Here is a 6090-nt window from a genome sequence, read left to right on the forward strand (position 1 = left end):
GAGAAATGAGCCAGCATTGGCTCCCTGCACCCGTATGTGTAAGGCTCAGGTTGTCTTCCTTGATGCAGCTGTTATTCACATGACGCTGCTTATCTTTCTTAACTAAGCTGTGAAAGGCTGGGTCTGAGTTACCATCTGTGTGGTGCTTTCGTGTGCTCTGTGGTCATGAGGCCACTGTGAGAGCCACTGCCCTCGTGGGATGAGGGCACTCTGCACAGCGTCCAAGGTGATACACCCATGGCAATTTTTGTCTCAGGCATATTTGTGCTTTAATGCATGTTGGAAAAATATAACCAGCACACATCAAACTAGTTCCATTTTTAAGTAAAAATAAATCGATTTAAGGATATATTTACATATATAAATCACAACCTCTCAGCTTCCACATTTATAAAATGGCGTTATTACCTTCCCATGGGAGTTTCCCAGGACTTGTGAGGATCTACTTCCTCCCTCCCTCCGTCCCTTCTTTTGGAAGAAGGCACATCCCCATACCCTTATGGTCCATCTACAGTCTAGGGGACACACTCTATCACCTTTAAATGCCAAGAAATTGTTAAGGGTTATTACAGTCCCAGGTTCCCCACCCTAAGACAGAAACCACCCCTCCCTCTGGCTGAAGCCAGAGGACTCTAGAAGGAGGAACAAGTCCTAGCACTGGGGAGAGTGGAGGGTCACGCAGTCACTTCCCAGATGGGCCATCCTGGGCCCTCCAGCTAGCCAGGTGCCCTCTGCCTGGAACTAAGCAGCATCAGCCCTCCCTTGGGGCCAGCTGCCTTGAGTTAATAACAAAGCAACCCGAGCCCCAACCCATGTAGAGGGATGGACCTGAGCCTGGCCCAGACAATCCATCCAGGAAAGAATCCATGTTCCTTTTCTACAATAAGGCCTTGTCTCAATGGGCCCAGTCTTAATGGTCATAGGGCCACAAGAATGACACAATAGGACTTAAGGGAAACAAATACTCTTGTGACCATTAGCATGAAGAAACCTCTCTTGGGGAGTCCCTTCAAGGAGCTCCAGTCAAGCCAACGGGTCTTGCTCCTGTCCGAAGGCCTGCTAACTGGTGGAGACAAGACTGGCAGAGAGGCAGCCTTGTAAGTGAACCCCTAAATTCAGGCTTTTGGCTGAGCCCTGTGGGCTTTGAGTGGTGTTTCCATCACACCATTCATTCCACAGGTCTTTCTGCTCCCTGCCCTCCTCGTTTTAATGATCTCAGACGGACATAAAAACGGCTGAGCTCAGCACAAGTGAGTGAGACATGAACGTTGCCTCAGGGTCCCCGTGGACCCCAGCTGGGTACCATGCCGCCCTCAGTTCCATTTTGACAGGATAAAGTGAACTCATTTATTCAGTTGTTTTAAGTGAGCTCACACTAGGCAGTGCCAGAGAACGGAGACATAAATCTTTCCCAGCACATGGACTCATTGCCAAACACCTTGGATAAAACTTTCTGCTTGTTCAAGACAGTTTTTCCTCCCCTCTAAAAATGAGGAGGGGAAAAGCACTAAAAATTGAAGGGAATGGAGGGAGGGTGTTAGCAGATTCTGGGAATGACAAACTTGTCAACGCTTTGGCCTAATAAAAATTCTTCCAGTAAGAAAGGCAAACTTTTAACTCTGAGATTTTCCTTCATTCTTTCGGTGGCTGTGGAGGGCGTCACTGGTCATTGGGTCTGGCAGCGGGTTAACCCTAGATGAGGAACGAGGGATTTGCTGACATCTCTAAAGGCCGCATCTTCACCCTTTGGGCAGTGGGTACAGCCTCAGATGCTTCTAGACGAGAGCAAACCCAAGCAGGCTGTTCGAAAACCGCCCCAGCCAAAGAGAAAGCATACTTCAGGAGGACAGTCACCCAGAGAAGGGACAGTGAGTGATGTGGCCTAGCTAATCCTTTGTGGCTGCAGGATGAACCACTTTTGTTTTTCCCGTTCACTAAAATATTTTTTACTGTTTTTTTTTTTTTTAAGATTTATTTATTTATTTATTTGAGAGAGAGAGAATGAGAGACAGAGAGCATGAGAGGGAGGAGGGTCAGAGGGAGAAGCAGACTCCCTGCCGAGCAGGGAGCCCGATGCGGGACTCGATCCCGGGACTCCAGGATCATGACCTGAGCCGAAGGCAGTCGCTCAACCAACTGAGCCACCCAGGCGCCCTTTTTACTGTTTTTATTCTTTGCAAACACTTTAAAGCAACACACACGTAGAAGAAAGTCTCCCATCACATTACTATCCTGATAATGTATCAAATGGCTTTGTGTTTCTTGTCTATACACATACTTTGAAAGCACAATGGTGACTAGGAGTCTAGCCACCCCTGTCCCCTAACTCACCATTTTTTTTTTTTTTTTAGCCAGGAATTCCCACATAGATCTGTGTTCTAAAACTTTGCTCCTCAAGGTGTGGTCTGCAGACAAACAGCACGGACACCGTCCAGACCTACTCCTCAGCGAGCTGCAGAGTCACACGGTCTCTGGGTGATTTCTGTTTACACTGCAGTCTGAGACCGGGTGCACTGAAACGCATCAGCTAAGACAAAACTCTTCTCTACACTGGGGCTGCACGGGTTCGCCCTCCGCCCCTTCTCCCCTCCAGCACGGAACACCTGTGAGGGGTCTGCACTCGGCGGGCTGCTAAGATCCATAGGATCCTGGAGAAGGGTCTCCGCCTTCCCCTCTCGCCCGCCCCCCTCGTGGTCTAGCAGAGGTGAAGCAGGAACGGCACTGCGGGGTCTTCCACCACACGGGGCAGAGGCGAAGAGGGTTTTAGAGCTGGAAGGATCCTCGGGGGCGAGGCCCTGCGCAGAATGGGCTAACAATATGCCAGGTATCGGAGTCTCCAGGTCTCCTGACCTTGGCAGGATACACCGGTGTCCCTCGCCTGGACTCCCTCTCTGGCAGACAGGTCGGCATGCAGACATGCATGGCCCAGCCCAGGTACAGCCCTCTGAGTCCTCCCAACACGTGTGTCCCCTAGCAATCCCGGCCTCCCTCTGTGTCCTTGCCCCTAGCATGCCTCTGCACATTGAGACAGAAAAGACCTACCATGTAATTAAATACTGCAGAGAAGTCAATTCTCCACAAATTAATGTATGGACTGAATAATTATTACTGCCAAATGGATGCAGTCAAACCAAATCCAGAGGGTGTTTTGGAAGTTGATAAAATGGATCTCATTAATATCGAAGAATAAAACTGGGAATGATATTTTTTAAAAATGAGGAGAGGGCGCCTGGTTGGCTCAGTCGGTTAAGCGTCCGACTCTTGATTTCAGCTCAGGTCGTGATCTCAGGGTTGTGAGATCGAACCCTGTGTTGGGCTCAGCACAGAGTCTGCTAGGGATTCTCTCTCCCTCTGCTCCTCCCCCTGCTCATGAGTGCACGCTTGCTCTCTCTAAATAATCTTTTTAAAAAATGAGAGGGAACTGCAGTAACCAAGAGGAGGAGCAAGTCCTTAAAACACATTATGTAACAATACTTAAAACTGTGGTACTGGCACAAGAAAAAACTGGAATTAAGTAGGTGGTCAGAATCCTATTATATATGTATAGAAATTTAATGTGATAAGGGAGATATCAGAAGAAAATGGAAAAAGGAAAGGATCTCTCAATAAATGATGTTGGAATTATTAACATTTTTTAAAAAGAGAAGATGTGATTGGTTTGATATGCCTCACACCAGAATAAATTTCAGATGGATTAAAGTCAAATATCTTTTTTAAAGATAAACATCACAATAATAATGGAGACTAAGACTGAATTTTTTTTTAAATGTTTACAGCAGCTTTATTCATAATCACCAAAAACGTGGAAGCAACCAAGGTGTCCTTCATACATCCATACAATGGGATATTATTCAACAATAAAAAATGATCAAGTCACAAAAAGACATGGAGGAACCGTAAATGTATATTGCTAAGTGAAAGAAGCCAGCCTGAAAAGTCTACATACTGTATAATTCCAAGCACATGACATTTTGGCAAAGGTAAAACCAGAGAGACATTAAAAAAATCAGTGGTGTCAAGGGTTCTGGAGCAAGAGGGAGAGATGAATAAGTAAAGCATAAGGGATTTTTAGGGTGGTGCAACTATTCTGTATGAAACTGTAATGGTAAACACAAGGCATTATGCATTTGTCAAAACCCATACAACTGTATAACACAAAGAATGAACCTTAATGTAGACTATGAACTATAGTTAATAATAGTATCAACTTTGGTTCATTACTTGTAACAAATGTATCACACTGATGCAATAGGTTAATAGTAGGGGAAACTGGGGAGGGGTGAGGGTATACGAAACTCTCTGTAATATCTGCTCAATTATTCTATAAATCTAACACTATACTTTTAAGACTAATTATTTAAAAAACAAACTAAAAGCAAAGGGACCAAAAGAAACAACTTTTTTGGTTCTAATTACAAAGGTAATATATATGCCTTCTATCATATCAGAGTGATTTCAAACAAATTAATATATGGAAAGTATAAAGTTTTTATTATATTATACTTTGCTACTCTTCTTGATCTTAAAACAGGCTTAGGTACAGAGCAACAGATTCAATTTGTAGACAGCAAAACATATTTCATTGAAAATCATCCACTAATACACTTTCCTTTGTCCACTGGAGATACTAGATTCCTTCTTAGAAATGCCATGTCAACTATCATTTTAAAGTTTCTAAAATGTATGTTTTCCAATGTTTTAGTCTTATTGGTCTTACTTAATGGATCTCTGATGCTCCGGGATGTGAACAAATTATCTCATGTTCCCCACCTCCACAAGCAAGGAACAATACTTTCACCTCTAGTCTTCATAAGATGATTTTTGTTTGAAGTTTATGTGCAAGATTTAGCTCCATAAATGTGCATGGAAATGCAGCTCTGACAAGTAACATCAACATCAGGACTAAAAGTCCCGGGACTACAAACCACTGGAGGGCATTATGATTAGTGATATCTTCACAGTCAGCAGAATTATTGCATGCACCTTTCCACCCTGGTGCAGAAGGATTAACTTGAAAGGCTATAAATAGCTCATGCATGAGGCCATGTTTGGGAATTTTAACAAAATGGCATTTATATGATGGTTCTATGACATGGCATGACAAATCAGAGCTTAAATTATCCAAGATTTTCTTCAGCACTCTAAAAAGCAGGCCATTGTATCTTCCTTCACAAGACTTTGTGGTAAAACGTACAGCCATCTGATATGAATAATCAAGTTCCCGATAGGCAAAGATCATAAAGTCGTATCTCTGCTTTACTATCGTTTCTTCTTGAGTTTCCGCTCTGACAGTCTTATAAGAAAGAGTACATGTGTATGTAAAGTCCAGACAAAGCCTCCAGAAAATCTTCCATCATCAGCTTTCCTGTTTTAGTTATATTTATTTGATTATTTCCTGTTAATGGCTTTTCATTAGGCCCAATCCATAAGTAGGTGGGGTCCACTGTTTCTTTTTTAGCACGTTTAAAATTCATACAGGCAAGGATTGGGCTATTGTGATGTAATTTTACATATATTTTCACTGGGTGTCCGGGCTTGCCATAAATGAGGCCTTTCCCGGTACGTTCAGAAGAACGTTGCCACCCACCTCCAGTGAGGTACCAGAGCACCACGGAGAGTAGGACCCACGCTTGCATCACGGCTCAGGGACTAGCGTCGCGGGAGGCGTCGAGGGGCGGGCTCCTTCCTACCTCAGCCCAGGCCTAGCGCCTCCCCATCTCTCCCCCACAGAGCGGAGCAAACCGCCGGGGTCAGCTCCCCCACTGGCCCGTCGCAGTGTTATAGAACCAATAGCCAAAACTCACAAAATTATTGATATATTCCACTATAAAAATTGGATAATTTTGTGGGTAAGCCATAATATAAACAAAAGAGGCAAACTGGAAAGATGTGGTTTAGGAAAAATGGTTAATATCTTTATTTGGAAAAATCAATTCACACATGTATTTGGCACAACTTGATAAGGACATTAAGCTCTCACAAGATAAATGGGCGAAGGACACCACAGATGACTTTCAGACAATGAACCATATAAAAAAACAATCCACTCTTGTTTGTATTAAAAGAAATGTAAACCAGAACAAGTTACCT

The 6090-nt window shown here is 43.8% G+C and overlaps 1 pseudogene; it reads right to left on the bottom strand.

Moving 5' to 3' along the window:
* Positions 1-3747: 3747 nt before the first annotated feature.
* LOC123856564 (zona pellucida-binding protein 2-like) lies at positions 3748-5726 on the bottom strand (annotated as a pseudogene).
* Between the last annotated feature and the right edge of the window lie 364 nt (positions 5727-6090).

This window comes from Mirounga angustirostris, unplaced genomic scaffold, assembly GCF_029215605.1.
Source record: "Mirounga angustirostris isolate CCGP_5_RB_7025 unplaced genomic scaffold, mMirAng1.0.hap1 SCAF_13, whole genome shotgun sequence".
In the NCBI taxonomy this organism is placed as follows: domain Eukaryota; kingdom Metazoa; phylum Chordata; class Mammalia; order Carnivora; family Phocidae; genus Mirounga; species Mirounga angustirostris.